At 40.3% G+C, this 20804-nt stretch overlaps 1 pseudogene; it reads left to right on the top strand.

Moving 5' to 3' along the window:
- Positions 1–20804, top strand: part of LOC132867666 (zinc finger protein 585A-like) — a 418000-nt pseudogene that overhangs the window by 281316 nt on the left and 115880 nt on the right.

Below are 20804 nucleotides of genomic sequence, written 5' to 3'. Positions count from 1 at the left end.
CAGTCTGGTTTGTAACCTTGGCCTGTGCTGTGTAAGCTCTTCAGACTGGAATTATTTTTCTGCTTTTCTTGTAAATAAATTTTTTTCTTTGTGTTTGTTTTGTGAAATGTATAGGCCTATTTTGTTTAAAAGTTTTTTTTTTTGAACAAGGTCTTTTTATTTGAAGTTTTCACTGTATGCAAAATACAAACAAAATACAAACAGAAACTAATCCCTGGACACCCCCACCCACCCAGCCACCCACCAGACCTGTACCGCTAAATTAAAGATAGTCATCTCATGTACTTGTTGATAGGGTGAGTCAAGTAAGCAAACATAGCAGAGATAGAAAAAAAAAACATGACAATAAAAGTAAGGGGTTCATATGTATTACAGGGTTACATTTTCTGCTTCCATTTGATTCACAAAAGCCAAGAAAGGCTGCCAGGTTGCGTAGAATTTCAAAACAGACCCTTGGAGAGAGTATCTTATTTTTTCTAGCTTCAGATGTTGCATAGTCTCTCTGATCCAGTGGGAATATGAAGGGGGAAGAGGGTCTTTCCACCTGAGCAGGATCAGACGTCTGGCCAGTAGCGTACAAAAGGCCACCATATTGGACTTAGAATTACTCAAATTCACAGCCTGTGAAGTGACACCAAATAAAGCAGTAAGAGGGGATGGATCTATCTGTTCCATTAATATTTTAGAAAGAGTATTGAAAATTGACTGCCAGAAGTGATGTAGTTTTGGACATGTCCAAAACATGTGCAGTAGAGTTGCATGAGCTTGTTTGCATCTATCGCAGGTAGGGTCTAACTCCGGTCTAATTTTGGACAGCCTAACCTTTGACCAATGAAGCCGGTGCACTATCTTGAATTGTACAACTGTATGTCTTTGACAAATAGATGATGTGTGAATCCTCCTAATAACTTTCTGCCACACTGCATCTGGGATCTGTTCACTTAAATCCTCTTCCCATTTGTGTTTGAGATAATCTAAAGTTGACAAGTTAAATAGATTGAGAAGGCCATATATCTTACCTATAATCTGCTTTAAGTTTTTCCCCATCTTGAAGATGGAGTCTAACAAAGATACCTGGGGATATAAGGGGAAGCAGTTGGAATGAGAGGCAATAAAGTTTCGCAGTTGTAGATATCTAAAGAAGTGGGATCTAGGGATATTAAACCTATTTACTAATTGTTCAAAAGAAGCAAAATTATTGTCTACATATAGATCCTGCAATGAATGTATCCCACTCCTGAACCACACTCCAAAGGTTCCATCTGACACCGAGGGAGGAAACATGTGATTTTTTGTTATCGGAGCAAAAAGGGAGAGGCTGTTAAGAGTAAATGCTCTCCTGAACTGGTTCCAAATTTTTACCGAGTGTGCCACAACAGGGTTAAGGGTATAATAAGAAATCTGCTTTGCTAATGGGAGTTCGGTGCACAATAAAGCTGGTAAGGAGGAGGGTCCACAGGAAGTACGTTCCAAGGTTAGCCATTTAGGGGTGTTTGAGCTGTCTAAATCTGACATCCAAAACATCAGTGCTCTAATGTTGGCTGCCCAATAATAAAACAAAAAATTAGGAAGAGCCATACCACCCTGAAGACGTGGTCTGTGCAATATGCATTTCCGTATCCGTGGGGTTTTTTTTGTTCCAGATAAAGGTCGATATGAGCTTATCTATGGAGCTGAAAGAGAATTTGGTCAGAAATATGGGAAGGTTCTGAAACAGATAAAGGAACTTAGGTAATACATTCATTTTGATGGTACTGATCCTTCCACTCAGGGAAAGGGGCAACAGATCCCAACGTTTAATGTCCTGTTTCAGACCATCTAACAGGGGTAGAAAATTAGCCTTATATAGGTCTTTATAATTATGTGTAACCCAAATTCCCAGATATTTAAACTTTTTTGTGTTTATTTTAAAAGGGGTTGAACTGAGAGAGATGTTGTCTGCAGATACATTGATCGGCATTAATTCACTTTTTTGCAAATTTATTTTATAACCTGATATCTTGCTGAAATTTTCCAGTGTGCCCAGCAGTTTAGGGAGACTTAACAAGGGATCTGAAATATATAGCAGCAGATCATCTGCATAAAGCGATACCTTACACTCTGATCCCCTTCTCTCGATTCCCTTAATATTAATATCCTGTCGAATAGCTAATGCTAACGGTTCTATGGCAACTGCAAATAAGAGCGGAGACATTGGACAGCCTTGTCTGGTGCCTCTTTGTAGTTTAAAATAGGGAGAAAGATTATTATTAGTACGTACTGCTGCCATTGGGGAAGAGTAGAGAACTTTAATCCAGGACATAAATTTTGGACCAAAGCCAAATTTGTCAAGAGTGTAAAAAAGGTAGTCCCACTCCACCCTATCAAAAGCTTTCTCAGCATCAAGAGATAGTAAAATCTCTGGAGTGTTAGATGGGGAGGGACTATAAAGGATATTAAAAAGGCATCTAATATTAAAAAATGAATATCGGTCTTTCATGAAGCCTGTCTGATCAGCTGAAATAATTGAAGGAAGGGCTACCTCAAGACGTTGAGCCAAGAGCTTTGCAAGAATCTTTACATCTGTATTCAAAAGGGAAATCGGACGATATGAACTACAGTGAAGGGGATTTTTATCTTTCTTTAAAATAAGGGAAATAGTTGCCTCTCGCATTGTTGAAGGGAGAGAATTTGAAGAGAGTGATTCCTTGAAGACGGATAGAAGAAGAGGGGCAAGCGTTACCGAAAATGTCTTAAAAAACTCTGATGGGTAGCCATCAGGCCCCGGAGATTTGCCACTTTGCATCTTCCCAATCGCCTCTGTGACCTCTTCGACGGAGATGTCATCCTCTAGCACATTGGCTAACTCAGGATCTATTCTGGGAACATCGAAATTGCAAAAGAACTCATCTAATGCAGACTTATTCTGTGGTGATTCAGAGGTGTAGAGGCGGGAGTAATAACGAAAAAAGCAAGAATTTATTTCCGAATATTCTGTATGTTTTAGAGCTTTTTCATCACTTATCTCAGATATATACTGACTGGCAGCCTTCTGACGTAACTGATGTGCTAAAATTTTCCCTGCCTTTTCTCCATGCTCGTATGAACTATGTCTGGACTTTAAAATGAGGTTCTCTGCTTGGCGTGTTGAGAGGAGGTCAAACTCTGTTTTAAGCAATAGGCGTTGTTTGACTATATCATCCGAGGGCAAGTGGCTATACTTCGCATCCAGTTTAAGAATATCATCTGCCAGCTGTTTAAGACGCTTAGTGTTAGCTTTCTTCCGCATTGCACAGAAAGAGATAACCTGTCCCCTTAAGTATGCTTTCAGCGATTCCCATACTGTAGAGAGTGACATTCCTGGTGTCTGATTGTGGGCGAGAAAAAATTTAATTTCTGTGTTAATAAAATTTACGAAAGTATCGTCTGAGAGAAGTAACGGATTAAGTCTCCATGGGCGATAGCTAGAATCTGCGCTGGGAATGCATAACTTCAAAATTAAGGGAGCATGATCAGAAATAACTATTGACTGATATTCACAGGCAGTTACCATTGGAAGGAGTTTCTTATCAATAAAGAAATAATCTATCCGTGAGAAAGTTTTATGGACTGGGGAAAAAAAGGAATAGCCCCTAGATGTAGGGTTGAGGAAACGCCAGACATCAGCTACACCATAAGCCTGAAGGAAGAGTTGGATTGTTTGTGCTGACTTTGATTCAGAAGAAGTGTTAGAGGAGCTACGGTCTAAATTTGGGGAAAGTACACAATTTGTATCCCCACCTAGAATGAGGTGATGTGAATCCATGTTAGGGATCCGAGAGAAGGTGTTAATAAAAAAGGTCTGGTCATCCCAGTTAGGGGCATAAATGTTAGCTAAAATAACGGGGAATCCGTACAGTCGACCCACTACTTTAATATAACGCCCCATAGGGTCTGACACAGTGTCAGATATTACAAAAGGAATATTCTTACTAATTAGGATTGCTGCTCCCCTTGCTTTAGAACCAAAGTTAGAGTGATATGCTTGTCCTATCCATCCACCTCTCAGTCTATGACAGTCAGTAGTGCGGAGATGAGTCTCCTGAAGGAATGCAATGTCAGCTTTAAGATGACCAAGATGTGTTAATACCCTCCTGCGTTTAACAGGATGGTTCAGAGACTTCACATTCCAACTTACAAAGTTAACAATGCACCCTGAATTCATTCCTAAATTACTTGTATTATACATTAGGAGTCATGTTGGCCAATATTCTACAGATACTCCCCAAAGCCTCAACAAGACAGAGTTTAAAACATGGAAGACAGTCAAAAATATAGCCAAACAAGATAGGTCTGGTAGGTTCCCAACCCCAGCCACCTAACTGAACACGGCGGCTGCAATACCCTTCATAAGCAAAACCACACATTAAGTGATGGTAATGGGGAACAACTTAGTGTCAAATAGGCTGGCCCTTGCCCAACCCTGCACTTAAAAGTAGAACCAAAGTGCACCAAGTCTTTAAGCCACATGCCCGTGGAGCAACATCCCATGCAATACAATAATAATAAAAAAAAAATCAATAAATAAGAGTAGGAAGAAAAAAAAACAATCAAATATAGAAAGAATATACATCATAAATAAACATATGACTCTGGGCATGTACCTATGTACCAATATCTAATCAAAAATATCCATAAGTACCACTCAACTGAAAGATCCTCTATACCCTTGACCTTTAAGTCAAAGAGAATAACCAAATAGTAAAACAAGTTCGGGTGCTTATTCATCTTTAAGCAATCGGTGTGGGATTACATGTCTAAGCATGTATACAAATGAAAAAAAAAACCCCAAAAACATTATTGACAAAAATTTGTACTCACCCCGTAGTATAAGAGAACGATAGTATTATAACATGTAAATCAAGAATATACAAATTAAAAAAAAAAAAAGTAAGTAGTCTTTGAGTAGGACTATCGAATCGTCCATATCCTAATGTCCATCCAAAAGAAAGGAGGTGAGAACAAAACCTCACTGTCATCACTTCACAACATCCGCTGCCGGCACAATAGTCTTAGCATAGGCCATCGCCCTCTCCGGGTCCAGGAAGTCTTTGCTATCTCCGTTATAGGAGATGCGGAGTCGAGCTGGGAACATAATCCCATAGCGGATCCCTTGTCGACCTCGGAGAAGGTTCCTAACGTTGTTGAAAGCGGCCCGGGCCTTAGCGACGCTCGCGGTGTAGTCTGGAAATATAGCCACTGGGTCTCCCTTGTACCGGAGCGGGCCTCCCTCTCTGGCTCGGCGCAGTACATCGATGCAGTCCTGATAGTAATGCAACTTGGCGACAATTACCCGGGGTTTTCCATTGGGCTTTCTCGGTGCAAGTCCTCTGTGAGAACGATCAACCAGAATATCCTTATCCAAACGCAGAACTTCCTTTAATAGTTTAGAGACTGAAGCAGTGGAGCATGAGCCAGGCTCCTCCGCAACTCCCACTATACGAACATTGCATCGTCTCATTCGCCCCTCCATGTCCTCTGTCTTCTCCCTCAGATTAGCCAACTCTGTTTTAAGCTCAGCAACCGTCGCCTGTAGCGTGGTAACCTCATCCGACCAAGTTGACAAACCTCCCTCCATGTCGCTGATGGCGGCCTTCATGTTGTCCATGTCGGAGCGGATGGCCGCAGTGCTGTTAGCAATTTCAGACTTGACTTCTTTCAGCTCGTTTTTAACGAAGTTGAATTCATCAGTGAGTGCATTCTTTAGCTCGGTTCTAATAATAACGGAGATATCTGCCTTCAGTGAGGAGATGATATCCGCTTTCAGGCCCTCGGGATCCATTTCTGACTCCGGCTGTGACGCGCTTATCCTCTCACTGCTGACCTTATCACCTCGAGCCGCGGTGATTTCGGGCCCAGCGCTTGTAGGGCCGCAGTATTTATATTTACGGAGCTTGGTCGCCATTGAAGTAATGCGGACAGTTTAACTCTGCTCCAGGGTGTTTCGGTTGCGGTAATTAATGAGATTTGCGACAAAACTACAGAAAGTGCACTTTAAAATAATATTTTTTGAAAAGTTAGGCAAGAACTCAACACAACAGGTCTTACTCCATTGCCAGCTCACTAGCGCCCCCCTTGTTTAAAAGTTTGAACACTATTTTTTTCATTCTTCTTCTTTTTTTTTTTTTTGTTGTTGTTCACTTTGGGGAAAAACGGACTGAAAATAAACACCTTTTTTTGCACCGAAGTTGCACTCCTTGGCTGTGTCATCATTTTGTCATAGAACCCATGTGACACCCAAAAATACCAATCAAAGGGTCAGGGTCTACGTTTTTGCTAAAGACTTGTGTGTATGTATCAAAAATCTCAGACCAAAATGTACCTAATTTAGAGCAGGACCAAAACATGTGAAATAATGTTCCTGGTGCCAGATGGCACCTAAGGCATGTTGGGTCAGTATTAGGGTATATCTTGGCAAGTCTTGCCCTTGATAAGTGGAGCCTATGGACAATCTTAAACTGCATTACACCATGTCTGATACATGTACGGTAGAGGAGGAGTGTACCCTCTCCATTGCATATTGCCAATTCACATCCAAAATCTCTCTCCCTAATTCCTCTTGCCACTGCTCTTTAATATGGCTAAGTGAAGGCGTGGAGACACTTTGGAATATTTGATATAACCTAGAGACCGAACTGAACCGCCCACCCCCACCCCCCCCAGCATGGGTCGTAATGGAGGCACTCATCAATCCAGTCTTTATCTGGCTGGGCAGGGAATGAAGGGAAGTTTTTCCTAATATTGATGGGCAAATACCTAAATAAATATGTTTGCGGGATTTAATACTGTTGAACTACCAGTTAGAAATGTGCCATTAACAAACAAATCTTTGACATAGGTCAAGCCCTTCCCACTCCATAACAGGAAGGCTGGGTCCAACATAGATGGTGGGAAAAGTGGGTTTGCTGCTATTGGACTGGATGGTAAGTTAGCTTTATGTTTGAAATGTAATCTAAACTGAGACCATATTTTAAGTGTTGCACTCACTACTGCATTATTAGTGAAATATTTCTTACTAAGAGGTGCTGGAGCGCACACCAATGCTGCTAAACTCCTAGGGGAACTTGCACTTTGCTCCATCAATGCCCATAATGGTTGGCTCTCAGCAGGTGACATCTCATCTCATCTCATTATCTCTAGCCACTTTATCCTGTTCTATAGGGTCGCAGGCAAGCTGGAGCCTATCCCAGCTGACTATGGGCGAAAGGCAGGGTACACCCTGGACAAGTCGCCAGGTCATCACAGGGCTGACACATAGACACAGACAACCATTCACACTCACATTCACACCTACGGTCAATTTAGAGTCACCAGTTAACCTAACCTGCATGTCTTTGGACTGTGGGGGAAACCGGAGCACCCGGAAGAAACCCACGCGGACATGGGGAGAACATGCAAACCCCGCACAGAAAGGCCCTCGCCGGCCACAGGGCTCGAACCCAGACCTTCTTGCTGTGAGGCGACAGTGCTAACCACTACACCACCGTGCCGCCAGGTGACATCTAGAATTGGATTTTATGTACATTGGCGGCCCATTAGTAATTACTAAAGTTTGGGAGACCCAAACCGCCTTCGTTCTTATGTCTTTACAAAAACTCTTTCCTGATTTGTGGAACTGTTTTGTTCCATATAAAGGAAGATATAAGCTGATCCAAATCTTTAAAGTATGCTTTGGGAATAAACACAGGTAGTGTCTGAAACAAAAACACAAATTTAGGTAGGATAGTCATTTTAACAGAGTTAACTCACTCTGCCAATGACAAAGGCAAGGTTGCCCAGCTGGACAAGTCACTTTTCGTCTTATCTAACAAGGCCCTAAAGGCTTTTTTGTACAGATCTTTAAAGTTACTCGTCACTGTAACAACTAAGTAAGTGAAGCTATCACATATTACTTGGAATGGATATGAGCCAAGAGACATCTGTCTAGCCTGTTTGTTCATAGGAAAAATCAAACTCTTGGTCAGGTTTACTTTATAACCAGAAATCCTACCAAAATCTGATATTATTTGTAGTACTTCAGGTAAGGAGTTATTTGGAGTAGAAAGAAAAAACATTGAGTCATCGGTATACACTGAAACCTTATGTATACAGTCCCCTCTTTTTACCCCGTGATTAAAGGATAATAGCAATAGTAAGTGGCTCAATGGCAATGTCAAAGAGCAGGGGGGATAGGGGACACCCCTGCCTGGTGCCTCTACAAATGGGGAAGTAGTCTGACAGTACCTTATCAGTTTGCACAGCTGCCTGAGGGGCAGCATAAAGTATTTTAACCCAAGCTTGAAATATAGGGCCAAACCCAAACTTATCCAATACCTTATACAAATAATTGTGTTCAATGTGGTCAAACGCTTTCTGTGCATCTTATGAAATAAGAACTTCTGGGACAGGGGATGTATCAGAGGAATAGAGTAAATTAAACAGTCTCCTCAAATTGCTAAATAAATGTCTACCCACCACAAATCCTGTCTGATCTATATGTATACATTTGGGCAAAACAGATTCAAGTCTAGAGGCCAGTATTTTTGTAAGTATTTTATAGTCACATCCTAGTAAACTTACTGGTCTGTAAGATCCACACTGTAAAGGGTCCTTATTCTTCTTAAGCAATACAGATATTATAGCATGGGTCATCGTGGGAGGTAAAGCTTCGTTATTAAAACACTCTTCAAACACTTCTAATAAGATTGAGGCCACCTTTGCTGAAAATTTCTTATAAAACTTGATGGGAAAACCATCTGGTCCTGGGGCTTTACCTGATTTTAGACGTGTTATTACCTTAACAATTTCCTCCAAACTAATAGGTTGGTCCAAAGCTACTTTATCTGACTCCTCAATGCCTTTCATCTCTAGTCCATCTAACATCTGGCTTATTGTGCTATCACTAGCAATTTCACAAGTATACAAATTCTTATAGAATTGCATGAATTGCCTATTTATTTGTCTCAGATCACAAGTAACCGTATCATCGTCCAATGTTATTTCCATAATTTTGTTTGCAGAGACAGACTTCCTAAGCTGATGACTTAATAGCTTGCCTGCCCTTTCCCCATATTCATAATGCTCACTGCGGGACCGCATATATAGGTCCTGCATTTGACTAGTTGACATAATATCATACTCTGTTTGTAACAGGAGCCTCTCCTTGTAAAGCTCAGGGGAGGGTGTAGAGGCATGCTGTTGATCAATTTCCTTTATCTTGTCCTGCAATTCTTTCTGGCATGCAGATAATCTCTTATTCTCACGTGCTGTATATGAAATAATTAAACCTCTGATGTATGCTTTCATAGCATACATCTGCTCACTTCTGAGGAATTGTTAGTCTGTAGAAAAAAATCTATTTGATCAGACAGATATCTAACAAAATGATCATTTGAAAGCAATCGTGGGTTTAAGTGCCAGACACGCTGAGGTGACACCTGCCCTGGGAAGCTAAGTATCATATTCACTGGACCATGATCAGAAATAACAACAGCTTCACAGGCCTAGACATTAAGCATTTACCACTGGTGGCCCACTGGGCCAGTGGAATTGAAAAGTTACTGGCCCAAATGGAAAATGTGGTAGCCCGAATGCATGCAGTACCTGAACCACAGCTGCCACAGGCAGCCGCTGCAAGCACCGCAGGTGCTTACACAAAGAGGGGGGTCCGGGGGCCTTCCCCCGGAAAATTTTGATTTTTCAATTTATATTCGTGCACTCTGGTGCATTTTAAGGTGAAATTAATGAAAATAAGATTATTCATATTTTGCTAACATTATTATATCTTTATTGTTTGTTCACATTGATATTTTATTGTTTGCATTTCTTGTTCTATCAATTTCTTAGTTACATTTAAAAATTTCCTTTGTTCTTGTTCTCTGTTCATTTAACACATGCTGTTGATTACTGTTTTACATTAATTGTTTGTATAAGTTTTAGAATAAGCTAAGTTTTGCCTCACCATGCAACTAACTTGTTTATAGAATAAGCTTTGCCTGTAACCCACCCTGTGTGATGTAGACATATTTTCCTTTTTTGTCATGGTTTCAACTTTGGCTCATATATTCTCAGCATTGTAGATATTGAATTCTCACCACTGTAGATATTCTTATAGAAATAGAAGTACAATGAACTTTTTAAATACACCTTTATATAATAGCCACAAGACACACACAGGCCAGTCCCAAGTCTGGATGAAAGGTGAGGGTGGCATACTAACCCTTATCATGCTGGATTTAAATGGGCATTTTTATTGCCCATGAAGAAATTTTATTTCTTAATTAATAAAATATCATGAGAATCATTGACAAACCATACATTTCCTGAAAGGGTGGATTTTGGGGAATAATCTAGTAATTAGATTATTAATATAATTATTATTTATTAATTAGTTAATTATTAATTAATCTAATAATTAGCTAATTAACAGGTATACTCAGGTGAGCCAAAAAGGGGTGAAATAATGTATTTTTTTAATAAAACAAGATATAAACACCAAATTTTCAGGATATGTCCTTGGGGGAACTAGTAGTACATTTTTGCAAATTCAGCTCATCTGCATAAACCATTGCCATGGCAACAGCAGATACCCTAGCAACTGGGGGTATACTGGATTTAGCATGGTCTGGTTGTACCAGAGAGGGTCAGAATAGTTATTTTTGTTGTAATGAACTAATGTAGACCTAGTTTGGCTATTTTGATAGATTTCATCATCTTTGGATATTTGAATAATATAATATATGGGATCAGATCTAATTTACCGCATTATTTTATCTGTTCTTCTATTTCAGTCATAGCAACCAACATTTATACTTCATTCTTTAATCACTAAAAGTTGATACACGTGTAGCCATATTTCTTGGCATTGTATCCTGAAATTTTGATATTAATATACAAAGTCTGAACGATTTTACACCATCTGAAGCTAAAGCGCGTGTGTTGCAGTGGCGGCTGGTAGTCTTTCAAACAGGGAAGGCTGGTCGGTTACGATATTTCCAGATTTTAAAAGAAAAAAACACATCAATTTTGCCCATACTCTTGCCTCTGATCTGGCTGATTGTTGGCAGGGTCACAAACTGTGAAATAACAGGTTCTTTTGGCCCATTAGCCTACTGTCCAATATACATGATGGTGGTGTTGGGGGGGGGGGGGGGGGATATATTTTAACATTTTATATTTTAAAATTGTGGCATGTTGTTTAAAAATTGATCATTATTGAAAGCAGCTCTTTGTCAGGAACCTCAGCAATAACAGCAGAGTGTTCTGGAATAGGCACAAGCACTGACCTTGGGGAGCCAAACATAGAGCTGGGTGCCACACATTTCATTCAATGACACTTTCCCTATATTTTACTTATTTTGACTGAGAAATGTTTTATTGACAATTTTGATAACCCTTCACTTTTAATCCAGGTCTGTAGTGTGAAATGTTCTCGGCTGTGTTTTTGTTTAAAAATGTTTTCCAAATTGTAGCTGTGTTTAATTCATATCCAGAGAAATATATATTCCAATATAATATACTCAGCATAAACATTTTAAATAGATTCTATATTTTTGGTCCATCCATGACATATTACTAAAGTAGCCTATTTACTGTTGTTGATGTGGGTCACTTGCTGTTAGCCAATTCACTTTCTCGTACCAGGAGAGCTGAAAGGAACGAGTATTATTCCCTACCTTTTTCACCAAGTCAATTTGAGGCGTTGGTCTACCCTGCTCTTTAATTTGAATTTTTTCCTCGAAAGGAAGACTGGCAAATGGCTTCGCCAAAATTAAATCAGCAATGCTTGGCATCCGTACACAGCTTTCTTGCTAGCTGACTAGCCCCCTCAAGTTCAAGTTCAGTCACTCATCTCATCTCATCTCATTATCTCTAGCCACTTTATCCTTCTACAGGGTCGCAGGCAAGCTGGAGCCTATCCCAGCTGACTATGGGCGAAAGGCGGGGTACACCCTGGACAAGTCGCCAGGTCATCACAGGGCTGACACATAGACACAGACAACCATTCACACTCACATTCACACCTACGGTCAATTTAGAGTCACCAGTTAACCTAACCTGCATGTCTTTGGACTGTGGGGGAAACCGGAGCACCCAGAGGAAACCCATGCGGACACGGGGAGAACATGCAAACTCCACACAGAAAGGCCCTCGCCAGCCCCGGGGCTCGAACCCAGGACCTTCTTGCTGTGAGGCGACAGCGCTAACCACTACACCACCGTGCCGCCCCGTTCAGTCACTCAAATAAACGAAATTTCTGGAACTAAGATAGCAAACTTGACAACACTATATTTACACTTTATTTACAATGAAAATATATACAAACTAAAAAAGCTGGTAGAAACCGTATGTAATGAATGAAATCAAAATGTAAGCTGATCTCTTACAATACACCACAGCACTTGCGATTCCGCATGGGACTGAACTGAAATTCACCGCTGCCTGTCTATAGTTGAAACGAGCTGTCAATCAAAGAAAATATCCGGCCGCTTTCACCAATCACCAGTCTCCTTGCGGAAACTGCCATGTCCCTCCCACTGTGAGGCTGGGAGTCCGTGGGCGGGCATTTTCGCAGTATTTGTCCAATAACCGTCTTGCATTTTGAGATTGACAAGCGCATAGCTCCCAAATGCCGTTGAAGTCCACTGAGGCTGGGAGTCCATGAGACTCCGTGGACGGGCATTTTCGCAGTATTTGTCCAATAACCATCTTGCATTTTGAGATTGACAAGCGCATAGCTCCCAAATGCCATTGAAGTCCACTGAGGCTGGGCTGCATCGCACTGTCACAAGGGGGAAAAACTCACGCACACATTAGGTGAACTGGGGAAAGTTATAACAGAATGATTTTGCACTGTAGTTTGGTTGAGCACATATATTTCTATGATTCTGGATCTGAAATAGCAATTTTATAAGGTCGGCTATAACATAAGCCTAGCGCAATTCATCCTACACGATGTTTGTCATTGTTAGAGGAGGCTGAGCCTCCCTCGTTGTCTTAGAGCAATCGCCCGTGGTGTGTTGAAATCAGTGGCGGCTCCTGAATTTTTTTTCAGGGGGGGGCAATTTTCCCCCATTATGTCTACATGGACCATAAATGTCCACAGGACTGAAGTAAATTGACCTAGATAGCAAATCAATTGGCCGAACTTGTTTTTGCCTGGTAAATTCAGATATCAATTTCAACAATATCTCTTCTCTCCACTAGGTGGCAACACTGAACAAGTTAAAGGTGGCAAACTAAGGTAGCCTAGTAAACTAGACCCACCCACCTAGCGGCCAAAAATATTTTTGCCTACGAGTGGCAAATATTCACATTTAGTCTGGCTTGCCAGGCTAAAACTAAGGAAGATTCATTGTGAAGCCTTCAAAGCAAAACATTTTGCATCACAATCAATTAATATTACATTACTCATTTATTTTCTCATATTTTTCCAGTATTCTATAATAAGTAGACACAAATTCTTAATTATAAACATATTCTAATTTCTTCATTCTAAAGAATGGCAAATATTCACATTTAGTCTGGCTTGCCAGGCTAAAACTAAGGAAGATTCATTGTGAAGCCTTCAAAGCAAAACATTTGGCATCACAATCAATTAATATTACATTACTCATTTATTTTCTCATATTTTTCCAGTATTCTATAATAAGTAGACACAAATTCTTAATTATAAACATATTCTAATTTCTTCATTCTAAAGAACGCAGTTAAAGTGGCAGGATATAAATCCAAAACAAGTGTTTATTTAAGTTTTGAAAAAGATTAAGAAAAGCATAACCATCAAACAAACATGCAGCTTAATTATGTGTTTTTTTTTAATATGGAATTGCACCATTTTAACAACAAATAATAATTCTAAATAAATTCTGCAGTTTTTTCCCCAAGAATTCCTCCAGAAAGCCATGCCTTAAAAGGAAATTTAAAGTATTACAAGCATGTCAATGAACACAAAAAGCTTTAGTTATTTAGCTATATACACACACAAGGTTACACAAGGTTTTGTAGTCAGTGCAACTTGGCTTAACAAGTTGGAAAAAAGGTAAGGTGCTGCTGGCTCCAATGAACACATATACTGTACAATATATAAAAACTGAAAATATGCTTAATTTACACCAAGTCAGAGAGAACTTGAGGCTACTGAAATATTCCAAGCATGGCAATGTTAAACTGCCATTGGTAAAACAAAAACATGGCAATGTTAAACTGCCATTGGTAAAACAACTGCCATTGGTAACACACACACACACACACACACACACACACACAACCTTTTGCCTAGTAAATTCAAATATCAGATATCACTGTACCGTCTGCTGTGCTACGTCCAGGGTGGAAGAGAACGCAAGGGTAGCAAAAAAGAGCATTGACTACATCACAGCCAGCTAGCCAAGTTTTCCGGTGGTACCAGTTCTTGTTAAAACCTCTTGAGTAGGTCTTCTCCCCCTTCGTAGACACTTGCTTGATGTTTAAATTCGGTCTAGGAGGTCCTAGCTGTTTGATTGCCGTTTTCTCCTCATTGGTACGACAACTAAAGGGAACTTCTTTCAGAAACGCTATCGTATTGTTGCACTCAACACTCGCCATCTTCTTCATAGAATGTTCACACATTTCCCGCGCAAGTTGCGTTTTCCAGCCCAAAATTATGTTCAAAACCCGCCAAAATGCACTTAAAACCGCCCAATTGGGAGGGAAACCGCCCAATCTGGCAACACTTGCGGGGCGCAACAGGCGTATAACGTAAGCACGCTGCTTGTGCGAGCACATAAAACCTAATAGAAAATGCATTGGGAGCATGATTTTCGAAAAAAACCGTACGTACCATTACTGTTAATGGGAGATTTTGGGGCAAATCTGAACCTGACAGAAATTGCACCAAAAGGGCGTGGCTACACCAGGCGCAACCTTAGCCTGATTGGACAATGACATTACTGTTGCCGTGGTAGTAGGAGTAGATAAAAAAAAAATTCTCCCTCCCTGTTTGGGAGTGCGTCGCCCAAATCGCCCCTATTAATGAGCCGCCAGTGGTTGAAATGCTGTTTTACGATTTAGCAAGTTGTAAACCGAGCGTGACGTTGCGCACTCTGATTGGCTGCCGAGTTCAAAATGAAGCCGTTCATTAACACCCGATAGTTAATTTATGCACGATCATATTTAAACTGTTTACCTGGCCTTTGGCCAGGTTGGGGAGCGTGGAGTTTGAACATATTTCTATTTGAATTTCACCGTTCTGATGGTCTCCTTGCCGCAACCGTCTTCATCTACAAGATGCTATTTTCCCGCCAAAATGACGCTTCCGAACAGCGCCGAACATCTCCGGAGATGCATGAAGATGACACACACTCCTGCCATGGAGCAGAGTGTGACGAAAACAAAGATGACGGACCTCGTATCGAAAAGGTGCATTTTACGAACAATTTCTTCACAATTCTGGGTAAAATATGAGTAATAAAATGTGTTAATTTGTATCGAAAACATACTGGCCCACCCGGGCCACTGTTTGGCCAAATTTAGTGGCCCAAACTGGTCCGAAAGACATAAAAAACACCGCCGGGCCATCGGGCAAGTGCTAATGTCGAGCCGTGCTTCATAACTGATTGATCTAAACAGAGGCAGCAATGAATCATCTATAAGAAAGTTATCTATCCTGGAATATGATTGATGTACAGGAGGAAAAAAAGGAAAATGCTTTCGAACGTGGGTTTTGGTGTCTCCATGGGTCAGTAACTCCATATGCTTGCATGAAAGAATTTATTGCCTGGGCCGCCTTGCTAATAGTTTTGCTGGTGGGATTAGAGCGGTCTAAATTTGGACACAAAACAGAATTGAGATCGCCCCCAGTATCAATTTGTGCATGTCTAAAGCTGGAAGGTGTGAAAAAAACTGTTGAAAAAAACCTGCATCATCCCAGTTAGGTGTGTAGACATTAGCTAACACCATTGGTATGCCAAATAACTTCCCTTTAATTATTACAAACCTGCCATTTTTATCTGAGATAACTTCACTCTCTGAGAATTGAACTCCAGCATGGATTAAAATGGCAACACCTCAGGATTTGCAATTAAACTTAGAATGGTACATCCATGAAAAACCTTTCTTATGCAGTCTGCCATGATCTTTAAGGCATAAATGGGTCTCTTGCAAATAAACTATGTCTACAGACATTTTCCTTAAGTGTGCAAATACTTTGCTACATTTAACTGGGTGGTTAAGACCATGAACATTCCAGGTGACCATCCTTGTTCTTGGTTCAGTTATACTAGGACCAACTGATGCCATAAAGTAGGTTTATAAATTCAGTGCATATCATTAACATATCCACAAATGCAAGTCGTCTGATATAAGGATCCATTGCAAAAAAATAATAATAATAATTTCTGGGAAGATGATCAAAGAAACAAAAAAAGAACGAAAAGTAATAAAAAAAACCCAGTATAGAGAGAAACAGAATGGTTTCTCTGTAAGGGTTGCTCTACATGGGGCTTTAGTCCAAATCACACCAACAAGAAACATCCAAAAAAAGGTAAAAAGCTTACTATGTCTCTCGCTAGAACTGACACACTTCAAATAAGAAAATCCACAATGTCATTTGTCATTTCACACAACTTGTGCTGTTTAATAACCTCACAGCGACTCCATTAATAGGCTATCTTGAATCAATAACCTATTGCTATCACAACGACAGGGCTACATTCTCCATTTAGTCTGACATAAGGACACCTAGTCTACTCAGTTGGCTTGTTAATTATTTTCTCAGTAACATAGTCCTTTGCCTTACTTGGGTCTTTGAATTTTTCTACTGTACCATCTGGAAGTGTTCAATTAGTAACTCATGCTGGATATGCCACTCATTGCATTCAAACTGGACCAACGTGCTGCTGGACAATGAGATGGCTGGAGAGCTCAACAAGAACAGAACCAAGTGCTGGGTGGGTGAGAGTATGCAATTAGTCCTCTTCATAGGACAACTATTTCACAATACAGATATGTCTGGGGTATACATCAAGCCACAGACAGCCTAATCTCTAACTTTTCTAGACCCCCCTGAACCACTGCAGCACATGGTTTCATATCTAATTCCATGGGCACAAGGAGACACGTGTATGTTCTGATGGCTCAACATCTCTTGGTATGTCTGAATGTAAAGCATATATGCAATACTCCCAGAATGAAACAAGGTGCCACATCAGTTCTGCTAATTCCAGCATCAGTATAAACAAGGCAAAGCTGAGCATGGTTTCCTATTCACTGATCATGTGGATTTGCGGTTTGTATGTATACTCAATAATTCAAACAGATTGGAACTGGAATGGGTGTTGTTACCTGTCCATGGTGTTCCCTGGCCTAATGATTGCTCAAGATAATCCATTTCAGAAGAAAGCTCACCACATCATGAGATGATCAACACCCACTAGATATAATGGGTATGTCCTCGCTGATCCCTGGACATCACCTGGAGCAAATGTGGGGTGGTCGCTGTTCCTGGGTGGAGGAACAATAGCAGCATTAAACAAGATCAATGGGCTGGCATGGCAGTTGCTAAGGTTCATGAGGTACAGAGTCAGCCCTCACCCTCATGAATAATGAATTGGATGCCCTCAGGAAGGTGGTGATTCAGAACAGACTTGCACTTGATACATTATTGGCAGAGAAAGGTGGAGTAAACACCTCCTGTTGTTTCTATATACCAGACAACTATCAGAACAGCTCCTCCAATCATTGCTCATATGCAAGAGGCAGTCAAAAAAAAGTCAAAGTCCTTCCCACACCTTACAGTACCTGGTATTCCTAGGCAGTCTCCCACTCAAGTACTAACCAGGCCCAACCTGTATGTGGCACATCGGGCGGCGCCGATCTCTGTTTCCATAGCCCTCGGCCTCTCGCCTATTACATAGCTAGGGTTACAGTGGGGGGCTAGTCCTCTGGTAACCACGAGAGTTTAACTCCCCATGCACATCTGTATTGCAGCGTGCCTTGCCAGATGGCAGTAGGTACCATTTTATGATGGTCTTTGGTATGACCCGACCATGAATAGAACTCACGATCTCCCGATCGAGAGGCGGACACGCTACCACTAGGCCACTAGTCGGTCTGCAAGAGGCAGTGACGGCCCCCAATTTTTGATATATATAGAACTATAGATAATTTTGCTTATGCTTATTGCTGGCTGAAGAAATATCTTGATAGTTATGTTTGATTTCGATGATGTGAATGTACATATTTTCCTATCTGTTCATTTTCCATTTGGGTAGAGATGCCTATGTCTCACAAAAACAGCAGTTTGATCATTTCCAGTTCCCTTTTAATGAAGTGCCTGTTGAAAACCTGTATAGAAGGGACAGGAAACAGAAAATATGTATTAGGTAAAGTATTTTGCTTTATGATAGTTATCAAATAATTTATAAAAGGGGGAGAGGAAAATATAATTTTTAGAGAATTTAGGACTTTAAGTGATCTTTAGAAAAGTAAGCTCTGAGACATTGTGTCATTGTGTCTCATGATGAAGAATGTTGTTTTTGTGTCACACTGTTCTATTTGAGGTTATCAAAAATAATGTGTACAGGCGGAGATGGTAAAGATAGTCAAGTATGTGTTCTTGTCTGTGAAAGGGGAACATCTGATATGTCTGTTATGCTAAGCTGTATAAAGCAGAGTGTATTAACAGAAGGTGCTTCTTTGGGTGAAATGCTTTGTGATTTTCATTGCAGAGAAGCCCTCTTGCAGGAGTATAATAAACTCATATTTCTGTCTTTTTTTCCTAACAGTCTCAGGGTGTTGAATTATTATGCTTTTTCCACTGCAAGGAAAACATTTAAATGTCTTGGAATGGCCTAATCAAAGTTCAGACCTCAATCCAGTTGAGACTCTGTGGCATAACTTGAAGATTGCTGTACACCAATACAACCCATCTAACTAGAAAGAGTTGGAGCAGTTTTGCCTTGAGGAATGGGCAAAAATCCCAGTAGCTAGATGTGCTAAGCTAGTTGAGACATACCCCAAGAGACTTGCAACTGTAATTGCAGCAAAAGATGGTTCTACAAAGTATTGACCTTTTTTTTTTGGGGGGGGGATACCTATGCACACTCCAGATTTCTTTTTTTTTATCATTATATACCAGAGCTTTTTTTATTTTATTTTTATTTTCTTTCTTTTTCAATTTTTTTTCTCTGTGTATTTGTGTAGTTTGATGTTTGTTTGTGTGTTTTGTCCGCCAGTTGTGGTGTGGCTCCGAACCCAGTTTTGGGCGTTGGTTCCCTCTAGGCCTTGGGTCGCTGTGGGTGATGCCTGCGCTCCCAGCTGTGGGCTGCAGTGAGCTCGTTGCTCATTTAACATTTGTGGTTGTCCAGCGCTCTGCGTTTTAATGCTTGGTGTGATGTTCCGAGCGATGTTGCTCGGTGGCGTTGCGGTGGCTATGTGGGCGGTTTGGGACACACCAGCGCTCTGCGTGGTGGAGCTTCTCTGCTCACTTTGTGGATCCACAGCGTGGTCTTTGGGCGATGTGGCTGGCGGCGGCGCGGCGGCTGTGCTGGAGATGTGGGACTCGTTTTCATGCGCATTTTGGTGGGACTGTGGCTGCTACACCACGGGAATTACATCCTGACTCCTTCTTGGTGGACTTTTTATTATTTATTGTTGGGGTTCACCCAGAAAGAGACCCTGGATTCCTTCGTGAACGCCTTTCCCTCGGGCCTGAGGTGGACGAATCAACAGCTCAAACAGACAAGGGAACACGTGAGAGTTGTTCACATGCCAGTTTATTCGCTCAGTCACTTCGTCCAAATGAAAACATTTTTGGAAGCATCTTATAGTGTTTCTGTGTTTATGTGTTGTCTTCATGAGTGTGTGTGTGTGTGTGTAATGGGTGTGCGTCTATGTGTAAGTGTGTAATGATCTTGAATCAATCATAATATAAAAACATATTTGCTGACAGTAAGGTACAGATAGATATCAGAGTTTTGGCTTATAATCAATATTATGTCTGATTTTTCGTGGAATAGTTTGGAATGTTAAACATAGATAATGTCTTAAGAAGGTCAAAAAACACTAGTTTGCACAGAAAGGATCTTACTAATTAACAGGAATAATTCTTAACACATGAATGTGTGTTAAGTCAGTAAATTACATCTTGATTCCATCATCATAAGTAAAATAACAAATAACAGTATGTCTTTAATAATGCTAAAACAAGGAATGTTATAAGAGAATAAACATAAAAGAAAAATAAGAACAACTTAACCACAAGAACAATGAGAATATGTCTGAAAGAGAGAGAACAATTGAACAACTAACAGGATTAAACTCATAACTAAATTAGGTTAATGCTTTTAAACTAAAAATCCTTAGAATCATAAGATCTTAATTATAATTATAATGTCATTATGGAACTAATCTAGAACTATAAAACTAACATTAATCACAGAATGCATTCATTAATTACGGGACCTATAAAACTAACATTAATCACTACCATAGTATATTTCAATATATTTCAGTATATTTCATAGCTTTTATGAAGTTATGACCTAAGGTTCAACTGAATGAATTAACATGATCATGAACTTTAATTCTACCATTTCAGAGTGTGTATGGGTCGATCTGACACTAAAACAGACCTTCAGACACTTCTCTGTTCAAAATACACATTCATAAACAAAATGTTCCCAAACAATGTCCAGCCGGACCTAAGGTCATTTCAAACTAAATTTTGACACAGAATGAGCTAAGAATTACTATTTCACTAAACTTACATATACCTACATATATCCTGATTTAACCTACTGATTCTGATTCATATTCTGATCATAATC

Source organism: Neoarius graeffei, chromosome 19 (assembly GCF_027579695.1).
Source record: "Neoarius graeffei isolate fNeoGra1 chromosome 19, fNeoGra1.pri, whole genome shotgun sequence".
In the NCBI taxonomy this organism is placed as follows: Eukaryota; Metazoa; Chordata; class Actinopteri; order Siluriformes; family Ariidae; genus Neoarius; species Neoarius graeffei.
This window is presented reverse-complemented; position numbering and strand designations above follow the sequence as displayed.